Source organism: Dendrobates tinctorius, unplaced genomic scaffold (genome assembly GCF_039654945.1).
Source record: "Dendrobates tinctorius isolate UK_male_01 unplaced genomic scaffold, ASM3965494v1 ptg000089l, whole genome shotgun sequence".
Lineage (NCBI taxonomy): Eukaryota > Metazoa > Chordata > Amphibia > Anura > Dendrobatidae > Dendrobates > Dendrobates tinctorius.
Genome location: NW_027361757.1, coordinates 14106015 through 14118806, shown reverse-complemented (window position 1 = coordinate 14118806; position 12792 = coordinate 14106015). Strand labels below are relative to the sequence as shown.

General features: G+C 42.4%; 1 long non-coding RNA gene across 1 annotated transcript; it reads right to left on the bottom strand.

Annotated features, from left to right (window-relative positions):
* Positions 1 to 208: 208 nt before the first annotated feature.
* On the bottom strand, positions 209 to 10667 carry LOC141098231 (uncharacterized). Its single transcript, XR_012234184.1, has 4 exons — positions 10296 to 10667; positions 1434 to 1632; positions 1259 to 1327; positions 209 to 1173 (listed from the first exon to the last, which is right to left on the bottom strand). It is a non-coding gene; the product is annotated as an uncharacterized lncRNA (long non-coding RNA).
* Positions 10668 to 12792: the final 2125 nt, after the last annotated feature.

Genomic DNA, 12792 nt, shown 5'->3' with positions numbered 1-12792 from the left:
ACTTGAAGAAAGTCAGCGTGTACACGCAGAAAGGATCATTCTTGATGCTTTAAGCAAAGCGGCAACGGGGAAACTAAGTGACACGACTGCCCTCGTTGACAGACAGCCTACACCATTTTACTCGTTGTCATACACTCAGGAAACTCTGGAGAGTGCAATGCGGAGGGGGATTGACAGTACTCCAAATCAGAATCTTGGGCCCCCGCAAAATTTCTATTGCACTCCACCGAGGCAACGGTTTAATGACTCTGACCCATATTACCAGCAGTTGTGATTCTTGTGTTGTTTTCTTGACTTATTATTTTCTTTCTATAAATATTGTGTACATTTAATGTTAAACATTTTGCTTACTGTTATTAAAAATTTCTTTTGATTTTTCATTGTTGTCTACTTTAATAAATTTAACATACACTTTTTTGGGTGTGCTGCTAATCATGGGTAATGGGATGGATTCACGGCTGGTGAGGACCGCCATCGGGACAGGAATCTTGGAATACATGCCCAGATATAATGGGTGTATGTTATTGTAAAGTTTATTATTTCTTTTAATGTGTTGGTGCGATGTAGATTTTAATCCCTTCCTGACATATGATGGCGGTTCAAAGTACTCACCGCACATCAAGCAAATTACCTTTGTGGGGTGAACGTGACTAAAATGGGCTTTCTTGGTGGGATTTTCAACAGTTTTGCCACATTGGGCGCTCTCCAAACGCAACATGACAGCCGCAGACACTTCCATCAATGAGTGCATTCCAAAACTTCACAACGTTATAGCCACACATGTCGATAAGTGCCTTGGTGGGGCAAAGTTTACAAAATAATGTAATCTGTGATGTGGGTACCGTATTTTCATGTTGACCAGCGGTGTTAAAGGGGTAAAGGTGTTTGTGTATGGTTTTATTTGAAATTTTTTGTTTTTTTTTAAAGTAGACACTGCAGCGGGTGTAAAGTTTAACTCTAAAGTTTTTATAAAACTTTTTTAACTTTTTTTGGCAAAAAACATTGACAACACTGTCAAATTGTAACAGGAAAGGAGAAATTATAGCCTGTGGCCCTGTTGGAGGTAATCCACCAACCTTTCCAGCATCACTCTGTGTTGCTGCGTAGCTGCATTAATGGCTGCAATCATCCGCCGCTGCGAGGCCACAAGTTCGTGTAAAAGGGTGTTGAGTTCTGTAGACGTAAGAGTAGAAGTTAACTTGGCTTTATTCTGTTGCAATATCTAACAACAGGAACATGTTTCTTGTTTAACACTTACGGTTTTCGGGCTCCCTTGCTTCGTCAGAAGAGGAGCTTATAGCCCACCCCGATCCTGAGGCAACAGCGGCTATTAAAGGACAAAAAAATAAACATTACACGACAGGCCATCATCCTTTGAAGACCAAAATATCAGTTCAAACTTGTATCGAGCTAAAATTATTAACTGTAATTACCGAAAGACGAGCCAGCAGCAGTGGAAATGGAAGAGGCCAAATTTGGAGGCGGGGTAACAACTGGAGATGGAGTTGCAGCATTCGAGGTACCACCTGGAGATGGTGATGCTGATGGTGGTGCTGGCGTTGATGGGGGGTGTAGATGGTTGAGCTGCCGGTGGTGGTGGCGGAGATGGAGGAGCTGCTGGAGAGGGTGGTCCTAGTGATAGTACAAAATTGTTTAAGATATACGTTGGTACTAGGTTTTTAAATATTCAACTCTATTCAACTTCATTCCTCGCATTGGCACAATTACAGCGCAACAGGATTTATATCCTTTTTATATCTATAGGTTTAGACACACTATAATTTTTTTTTTTTAAATGCATGCCTTGTTGATGCATTTTGAGAGCTTTAATTTTCCCGTTTTCCGTCCAACTGAGTCAGGTGTTGGCTTCTTTTTAGGAAGACGAGCTGACAATTTTTTTTTGTTACCATTTTCTGTGACATGATCTTAACCCCTTTCCTACAAAGGACGTAATATTCCGTCCATGTGACCTGGCACCTAATTCACATGGACGGATTATTACGTCTAGCGCGATCAGCTTTCACTTTCTGTTTCAGAAATATCAATGGTCCTTCATTGCATTGGATATATAAATGTAGAAAACTGCTGAGACCATGTTGCGCATTTACACGCTGAGACTGTTCCCAGGCAGCCCGTGCACAGTCTGTTTACCCAAATTTTCAGAATGTAAAAAATAAAATATACAAAAATCTGAGATTATAATCGAAGAGTGTACCAAAAGACGAAAAAAAAAAATCCTACATAACATATTGTCTAAAAAACACTCCCCACGACGCCGTTCGTTATGCTGGCGGATGCTGGCAATCCTGTCACTCGAACGGTAACGCAGGTCCGCTATTTTTTTGCGGATTTGCGTTGTAGTACGTTCAATCCCAAATTGGCGGGATAGGCCCCTTCTGATTTTGCGCAGCACCTTTTTTTTGTGGCGCATAGGATGGGCAGTATGTCGATCACATGCATAGTCACGTGCATCCATTTCGCTAATAAGGTAGCGCACCTCTACATTCCCCCATGGTGTTGCACGCCTGGACGCCATGTTTTTAGTCCTAAGAGCGCGTCGCCGTATTAATGACACCAACCTGTGTGCCGTGACGTCATCAAGCTGCGCTGGCGCCGGTGGGGACGCAGCTGCGTCCAAATCATAAAGCAATGACGCTAATGCATCAAACACTGGCATGTATACGTAACGACGCACGAGTGGGCGTCGTTGGAGCGGCGTGGTGCACATAGCTGTGAAAACATGCCGTCCAGGTGTTCAGCACCATGTTGGGGATGTGGAGGTGTGCTGTCTTAACCCCTTTACTCCCCAAGGATTATACAACATCACATGTGAATCAACTTTGAGGTGTCAATATTATTATGACAAGAAATAATAAGAAAAATGACACCATTCTGAAATCAGCATCCCTAGAGGTTTTCCAAACCATAAACAAGCACTTTATTAACCATTCGCGTGCTTCACTTTATATATTCGCTAAAAAAAATAAAAAAATAATCCCTTTTTTAATTAACGAAATTAAAAACACCACAGGTTTACCTTTGTATTTGTAATATAGAAACAAGCTGAAGAGCCCGCCGCTGCCCGGGCATAGTAACAAACTGTCGTTAGTTATAACAAATTATAATTATCCTCCATGTCGCGGTCAACGAGTGTCTGGACGCAGATGTTACCGCAAGGCGAACCCATAACACACGTGACCCTGGATACAGCGTCTCCAGTGGCGAATTTAAATAATAAGGGGGAACCAGGGTAACATTATCAACGGGGGCCCTGCAATAGGGAATGGGGACGTGGAGACCTCCTGCACTCCCCCGAGCCAGTGTACCTGCACTCCTCACATTCCCTATACAGGCTCCGCACCTGTCCCCGCACGCGAACCTTAAACCCTTGCTCGCCCTGACCCTAAACCCTCACTGTAGGTCGGTGCGGAGACTAATCCCACCGCTGCACTAACAACACATAAGGAAAGAAGACAACACAGGGAAAACACCACTTAGCTTTGCTCTGATGCGTACGCTCCCAGCAACAGAGCCCCACCACCTGCATGCGTCTTCTCCTCCACCCGGATCCATCACCATAACAGGATCCTTCACCATAGTGCAGCCTTGGAGCAGAGTCCACCACCAGTTGCAGCAGTCCAGTCACAGAGTCCCAAGGATGAGTCAGCCTCTGCCAAGAATCTAAGCATGCTTGAGTCCAGCTCTCGGCAACCAAGTCGAGCATGCCGCGTGCAACTCTCTCCATAGTCACCACTCCACCAAGCCATGCACGCACTTCCCGCCGACACCATAAACTGCGACTCCTCCATGCCATGCCAGCAATTCCTGCAGACACCATTAGCTGCCACTCGTCTCCTCTGGCTGACTGCGCAGGACTCCTCTTCAGCTCCATCCTTCCACCAGGCTCTCACAAACTCAGAATCAATCAATGAATGAATATCACCAGCAGTGATTGCACACCCTGAGACTCATTTATAGAGCCCCACACCTGATTCATAATTACGTGCACATTAAACCTAAAGTGCGATACCACTAACCACCACCGGGGACAGTCAAGTCACTTTGGCAACTTGCCAAAAGGAAAAAAGTTCACTCTGTGCTTTTAAGACTGTCAGATCCACTTCAGATCATGACACTCCATCCCATAGTCCCGTGCCCATATACCCATAATACATATCCTCCATCCCTTAGTCCAGTGCCCATATACCCATCATACATATCCACCATCCCATAGGCCCGTGCCCATATACCCATCATACATATCCTCCATCCCATAGTCCCGTGCCCATATACCCATCATACATATCCGCCATCCCATAGTCCAGTGCCTATATACCCATCATACATCCTCCCTTACATAGTCCCTTGCCCATATACCCATCCTCCATCCCATAGGCCCGTACCCATATATCCATCATACATATCCTCCATCCCATAGTAGAGTGCCCATATACCCATCATACATATCCTCCATCCCATAGTAGAGTGCCCATATACCCATCATACATATCCTCCATCCCATAGTCCAGTGCCCATATACCCATCACACATCCTCCATCCCATAGTCAACCATTATGACATCATAATGAGGGGCGTTGCTTGATGCACACACACTTTTTCCTGATTATGTAGATAGGGGCAAAATTGTTTGGAACGCGCAGGGTTAAAATTTCGCCTCACAACATAGCCTATGACGCTCTCGCGGTCCAGACGTGTGACTGTGCCAAATTTTGTGGCTGTAGCTGCGACGGTGCGGATGACGATGACTATGCAAAATATTTTTTTTAACCTTTTTTTTAAAAAACTTTTGAAGGTTATTTCAAAACGGGTTAACTAATGAGACAGTTTAATTGGGCGGGTCGTTACGGGTGCTGCGATAACAAATATGTGTACTTTAACGCTGCCAAGTTAAACACCACCTGGCATATTAAACAATAGACATCACTCCCCTTTTCCGCATCGCTCCCATCACGCCCTTATGTGTCAAAGAACCATAAAGCTTTGTAAAAGTGAAACATAGCTTTTATTTTATGGACTACAATAACAACAAATGACAAAAAATTACAGAATAACAACAAATGAGCTTAAAAACATCTATAACAGTGATGTGTAGGGCACTAGATCTGATGCTGCCAAGGTACAGCACCAGGTCCGATAAAATATGCACAGCATTTGTCTCTGCAGGCCTTGGCATCATCCCTTGTTCTGCCGTAGATTACAGGTTGTAATCCAGCAATTGCGGGATCATTTTCCCGCCAGTCGCCGAGCACCACTTCACCGTTGGTTTGGTCTGCTGAGTCCACAAATCCTGGCGGACTGTACACAATTGCATCGCACCATCTAAGGAAATTATGAAGAATGCAACATGCCAACACCACAGAGTCTATGGATTCTAGCTTCAGGTTTATGGGTGTATGGAACACTCTGAAGCGGTTGGCCATGATGCCAAAGGCATTTTCTGCAACATGTCGTGCCCGTGACAATCTGTAGTTAAAAATTCTTCTTTCCTGCGCCAGACTTTTTGTGGGTATGGTTTGAGAAGATTCGCATGCAGGGGGAATGCTTCATCGCCCACAAAAACAAAATTTAGGTTCCTCTAGTGTCACTATTGGGAGGCAAGTGCAGGTCACCGTTAGTCAAGCGGTCACCAAAAATTGTGTGCTCAAGAACTCCACCATCCGAAACTCTCCCGTTCATGCCAACATCTATGTTAATAAACTCATAATTGGCATTTACAAGGGCCATCAGGATTATGCTAAAATACCCCTTGTAGTTGTAATAATACGATCCGCTGTTAGGTGGTTGCTTGATCCGTACATGTTTCCCGTCCAAAGCCCCACCACAATTCGGGAACTGCTCTCCACAACGCTCAGGAACAATGGACTGGGAGCGATGCTACAGAGTCTTTTATAATGAAGTCGCTGTTGCGGCAACCAATTGGAGCTTTGGGGGCGTTGCAAAGACAAAGTTTAATCACACCTACGTTGCTGAGTTCGGAGTCGCCAACGAGGTCGCTCGTCGTTGATAATGGGCGTCAAACACAGCGATGCATGCTGGTCAGTGGGACGCCAGCGATCAAAAAAGGAGCCTGGACGTTCGAGCACGATCAGCGACATCGCAGCAGGGCGCCGGTCGTTGCCGCGTGTCACACTTAGAGAGATCGCTAACGATGTCGCTGTTGCGTCACAAAATCGTTGTCGCTTTAGCGATCTTGCTGTGTGTAACGGGGGCTTTACACCCCTGTCAGAACTTCAACCTTTAAATTGTATATTCTCTTTACCATTGCCTTTACCTCCCTGCAAGGAGTATTACTGTTATTGATTGTTTAGTAAATACTTGTTAACCCCTTCACTGTCTCCGGTTACTCACTGCATCAAACGAACTGTTTCCTCCTTTACATGAGCACATGGAATTGAGTGTTGTCCATGCCAACCTGTGCTCTGTTCAGGAGGATCGGGGGCCACTTTTTAGGAGTGAAAAGTATTTGTTCAATTTTTTTTATCATATCAAATATCTTCAATTTTTTTTTCCCTACTATTATCCAACAGTTATTTGGATACATAACATGTTATAGTTTTTTTAGATATAGTTTTAGATATATTACATGTTCTAGTCAAATGGTACATTTCACCTCTCTATCACTATCACTACCAGATTTGTATGTGACTGCAAAAAACTAATAAAAGAAGCACTAAAGCACCCGACTTTCTAACAGAAGGCGGTTGTCAACTTTTGGATTGTGAGATCCCAGCTTAAATAATGATATAGAATAGCCAATTCAATTTTTATCAAAAAAATCAAATCAAAGGATGAGGATCCCACATACACTATGTATTAGTGTAAGCAAAAGTAGAGATAATATAAAACTTAACATTTAATGTACCATTAAAATATAAAAACAAAACAAGACAATTACAGGGAACCTGTCAGCAGGATTGTGCTGAGTAACCTACATACAGTGTCAGGTTGGCGCCGTTATACTGACTACAGTGATACCTTGGGTGATGAAATCTGTCTAGTGGTTGTTGTTTAATCTTTATTTTCAGTTTTCAGTTAATGGTATGCCCGTGCTCCAGGGTGGCGTGTGTGTGTGTGTGTGTGGGGGGTCTTCATGTGGTGCTCTGATTAGTTTATTCATCAGAATGGCTTCTAACAGGTCACTGATCCTGATCACTGATCTTTCCCCGTGTTGGCAAATTTTTAGGGGGAGCAATTTACCACTTATCCTGTTTTTAATAAGGATTAATAAATGATTACAATTTGTTTTAAGGAGCTGAAACAATTTCTTTTCTACTTTACACAGTAAAATATTGATATTTGCAGATGATACAAAACTATGTAAAGCAGTCAATACAAGAGAAAATAGTATTCTGCTACAGATGAATCTGGATAAGTTGTAAACTTGGGCCGAAAGGTGGCAGATGTGGTTTAACAATGATAAGTGTGAGGTTATACACATGGGAAGGAATCAATATCATCATTACACACTGAATGGGAAACCTCTGGGTAAATCTGACATGGAGAAGGACTTGGGGATTCTAGTTAATGATAAACTTACCTGGAGCAGCCAGTGCCAGGCAGCGCCTGCCAAGGCAAACAGGATCATGGGGTGCATTAAAAGAGGTCTGGATACACATGATGAGAGCATTATACTGCCTCTGTACAAATCTCTGGTTAGACCACACATGGAGTACTGTGTACAGTTTTGGGCACCGGTGCTCAGGAAGGATATAATGGAACTAGAGCGAGTACAAAGGAGGGCAACAAAATTAATAATGGAGATAGAGGAACTACAATACCCAGAGAGATTACGAAAATTAGGATTATTTAGTCTAGAAAAAAGATGACTGAGGGACGATCTAATAACCATGTATAAGTATATAAGGGGACAATACAAATATATCTCCAAGGATCTGTTTATACCAAGGAAGGTGATGGTCACAAGGGGCCATTCTCTGCGTCTGGAGGAGATAAGGTTTTTCTACCAAGATAGAAGAGCAATCCTTACTGTTAGGGCAGTGAGAATCTGGAATCCTTGCTTGAGGAGGTGGTGATGGCGAACTCGCTCGAGGGGTTCAAGAGAGGCCTGGATGTGTTCCTGGAGCGTAACAATATTGTATCTTATAGGTATTAGGTTCTTTAGAAGGACATAGATCTGGGGATTTATTCTGATGGAATAAAGGCTGAACTGGATGGACAAATGTCTTTTTTCGGCCTTCCTAACTAAATTACTATGTATGAGGAAGCTATGGGGGTGTTGTGCAGCACATAGGGAGGCTATGGGGGTGTCATGCTGCATATGGTGGAGGCTGTTTGGGGCTCATGCTGTGTATAGGGAGGCTGTGTGGGGGTTCATACAGTATATAATGGGCTATGAGGTGGATCATATATATACAGTAGGGGTTGTACTCGAGTTCAAACGATATATAGGGGATGTCAGCATACCTTATTCTGCAATATATGGGAAGGCTGTGTGGTGCTCATGCTGTATATGGGGAGGCTGTGTGGGGCTCATGCTGTATATAGGGGGGCTGTGTAGGGCTCATGTTGTGAATGGAGGAGGCTGTGTGGGGCTCATGCTGTATATGGGGAGGCTGTGTGGGGCTCATGGTGTATATGAGGGAGACTGCGTTGAGCTAATGCTATATTTAGGGGAGGCTGTGTGGATCTCATACCGCATATGGGGGAGGCTGTGTGGGACTCATGCTGTATATGGGGAAGTTGTGTGGGGACTCTTACAGTATATAAGGGGCTGTGGGGGGCTCATGCGATATACATAATTGGCTCTACTGGTTCTAACCATATATGGGGAATGTGAGCATACTTAATTCTGCTTAATATTAAGTGATACAATTAAGATTAATATAATTACCAATTATATAATTATAATAAATTGATATGAATATTGAGTACAATGAATTTCAGCCTATTGGTTTGGCCTTCCACAACAGTCACGGTCTTTCATATGGCCCCTTGGGAAAATTAATTGCCCATCCCTGCTCTAGGCTATGTGTCCATGTTGAGAATTTGCAACAGATTTATCTACAGCAAAAAATAGTGCTGGTAGGAAAAACAGTGTTGGTAGGAAAAATGTGGCATAATAAATTAAATACGGTATATACTCGTGTATAAGTCGACCCCAGTATACGCCAAGGCACCTAATTTTGCCACGAAAAACTGGGAAAACGTATTGACTCGCGTATAAGACAGGTATGCATTGTCCCCTTATCCTCATCCTGGTATGCATGGCTCCTCATCCTTGTCCTGGTATGCATGGCTCCTCATCCCTATCCTTGTATGCATGGTTCCTCATCCCTATCCTTGTATGCATGGTTCCTCATCCCTATCCTTGCATGCATGGCCCCCCATGAGAAAAACATTAAAAAAAACCTACTTACCTTCCCTACGCGCTCTCGCAGCATCTTTTCTTCTGGCTTCCAGCAGCTACTGCGGCTGGCCGATCACGTGTCCCCACTCATTAAGGTAAAGAATATTCACCTCTCTCCACTCAGCGGGGACATGTGATCGGCCAGCCGCAGGAGCTGCTGTAAGCCAGAAGATGCTGCGAGGGTGCGCAGGGAAGGTAAGTAGGAGGTTTTTTTACAGCTGCTGGAAGCCGGCGGCTGCGGCAATGAAAATTCATTTCTCTTTAGCAGCGGCACAGGCTTTAGCCACAGCCTCCTGTGACCCGCTGCTCCGTCGCTCCCCCTCCCCCGCCATCTTCTGTCACAATGACTTTGGTATAAGCCAAGGGTAGCAATTTCAGCACAAAAAAGTGTGCTGAAAAACTCGGCTTACACATGAGTATGTACTGAATGTATTTTTTATGCATTTAGTGCATTTTTGAAGCATTTTTACTTGTGTCTTTATCCATTTCATTTGAATGAGTGATAAACGCTGAAAAAATTAATATGCTGCCAGTATGAAAAACATTTTGGTGGTTCAAGTCTGCATATAAAAAAAATAAGTAGCATGTGCATGAGATTTCTGAAATCGGAATCATTTTACATTCCCATGATGAGCGTTTGAAACCTATTGTTTCAAATAGGTTACTTGCGGGGTTTTTTATTGTGTTTTTGTGTTCATTTTTTTGACTTGCGTTTTTATTGTGTTTTTGAAGCTTCATGGTATTTGGCTTTGACAAAAGTTTATTGATAGATTTAGGTGCGGATTACATGTGTTTTTGATGCGTGTCTGCCACGGACATGCATTTAAATCGCATGTGCGTCTTTTACCTGTGTAATTTCTGCACCTTATGCAAGTCTACGTGGAAATCCCGACAGAATACTGCTTACCTCCAAGAAAAAGGGCAAAATCCCATCCACTTTGCTGGAACTGTAAGATGCTTCATTTTAGATGCAGCAAAAATACAGCGTCAGAAACTACCGTAACCAAAACCTCATCGTAGGAACGTAGCCTCACTTTCCAGGTACTGTAAAACTGCTGTTTTTTTAATGGAAAAAACATAACAAGAATGCAGCGTGTGAACACCCGTTATAGTCACAGTGTCAGGTCTCCTAATACAGTATGATTTGCTTGGGATGTATTTCTATAATGTATAATGCTTTTTACTATTTTTAAAATATCTGCTTTATTTTTCCCAATCTTTCGCTAACATTTTCAGAAAAAGCTTTTGGATAACATGGTATTATTATTATAATTAATAATATTTTTTTACATTTATATATTGGATGGGGATGTTGGGTTTTTTAAGAATTAAAAAGGGGCGGTGTTGCAGTTCTACTATGGACCTTAAAATGCTTTTTGCTTTGTATTATGGACCTGTTTGCAAATGAACTATTGCAGGTTAGCATAGCCATAAACAGGGTGTGCTCAGATCACAAGAACAGAACAGTAAATATAACAGCTTAAGTATATATTTGATTTCAACCACATATTAAAGGATGTGACTTTACAGAATTCCAACGAAGTTTACAAAATATGTATAAATACCCCAGTACAAAGGTCAGATAATAAAGTACAAGGAGCTTACGCACCGCTACAGAAGATGGTAAGTCTCTCAAATCTGCTCTATTTATTTATATATGCTAGAATAAAACATATTTTGCCTTTTTTGGACATGATTTGTTCTTTGATTAAATTATGATTTTTTTTTAATTTGTAGCATTTTATATATGTATTATTCTGGTGTTTCTCAAGTCCCATGGAGAAGTCTATGGCAAAAAATGCAACAAATTCCCAAATCAACACAACAATATGAAAGAGGAAAATGTTGTGATAAGCCTTTTTAATTATTTTCTATGGACTTATCTGGCTGCAGAGTTTTTGATAAAAAGGCATTAAAAGCATTATTTAGTACACATGTTGCACAAAAAGCTACAAAATGCTGAAGGCTGAATTTTGTCTTACCAAGCTAACAATCTACAGGGTATTGGGGGGACAGTAGGGTAAGGGATTGGAGCAGCTCCGGTGGTAGTCAGGTGGCAGCAGGGATATTGCAGGCTGCAGGCGTCTGAAGATGTCAATTGTGGAAGATAATCTGATATTCAGAGGTAATAAGTATCATAGGATGGGGAGGTTCGGAAGAAATGAGGGAAATGGTTGGAGAGATGTAAACATTCATTAAAACAATGAAGTTTGAGGAATGTTGGAAATAGTGATGGAGATGGAAACAAGTGTGGTGGTAAATGAGAGAGAGATGGATGATGAGATAATGAGATAGTAAAGGTCAGATGGGAGAATATTAGCCATGAGATTACATTGCTTCTATATTTCTAATGTGCACATGTAGACCAAGATCACCGGTATGGAGACTGAAGATTTTATATTATTGTAATCAACAGTACACACCTATTCACAGTAGGGAGTGAACAGTTCTCATTAGAGTTATTTTTCTACCCTTTAGAAACACCTTTTTGTGATCGTGTTTGGTGCTGCGATTTGCCTGACTGTTTGCAATGCGGCTTGTTTCATGGCAGAGCCTGAATTTCAAGGAAAACCTGTAAATGGTAAGTAACAGTATATGCATAGCTACAGCATATCCGATTGACAAGGTAACACACCACTGAATAATGAAGTCAAACAGCTACCAAAAATACTACTACACAAGTAACTTATCTCAAAGGTAATGCCCGTTCTACACAGACACTCATAGAAGTGATGATCGTACAGATAAATCCAGTGACTCATGGGTGACGTGTCCTATGATTACAGTTGCTTGTTTTTTCTTCTCCATCTGGCCCTGATCCCAATAATACTGCATCCTCAGTAATAGTTATTTTGCCTCTGCAATCTGATAGTGTCCCTTTAATTCTATCGCACAGTAATATTGTCCCCTTGGTGCCTCCAGGCAGTAATGTTACCCAGAGGCCTAGCTAGGGCTTTGGTTCAGGGGGAGCGAAACTTCTGAGTGGGCCTCTAACCAGAGAACCTCAGCAGATGACCGCGCTGTTGCCAAAAATAATCTATATATAAAAAGACCAATACTGATATTACCGCCATATGGTGAGTGATAAATAATACCTGTCCTACAGAACATATAATAGATTACAGCAGAGTTACAGATAGTGTTTTACCGCTGACGTTCTTTCTGATGGAATCGTTCACTTTTCACATCTTTTCCATCTGGCCCAGACCGACATGACGGCTCCTCCAGTCAGGACTCGGCTGCAGAGATTACAACAAAGACACGTTTCACTTCTCATATTTTCAGCACTGTCACCAATTGGACCATTCTCAACCTACACAAACTGCTCATCCTGCTGATACCCCAATGCTGAGCTGCTGCTGCCGTATGTGTCCCTATTACTGCACCTGATACCCCAATACTGA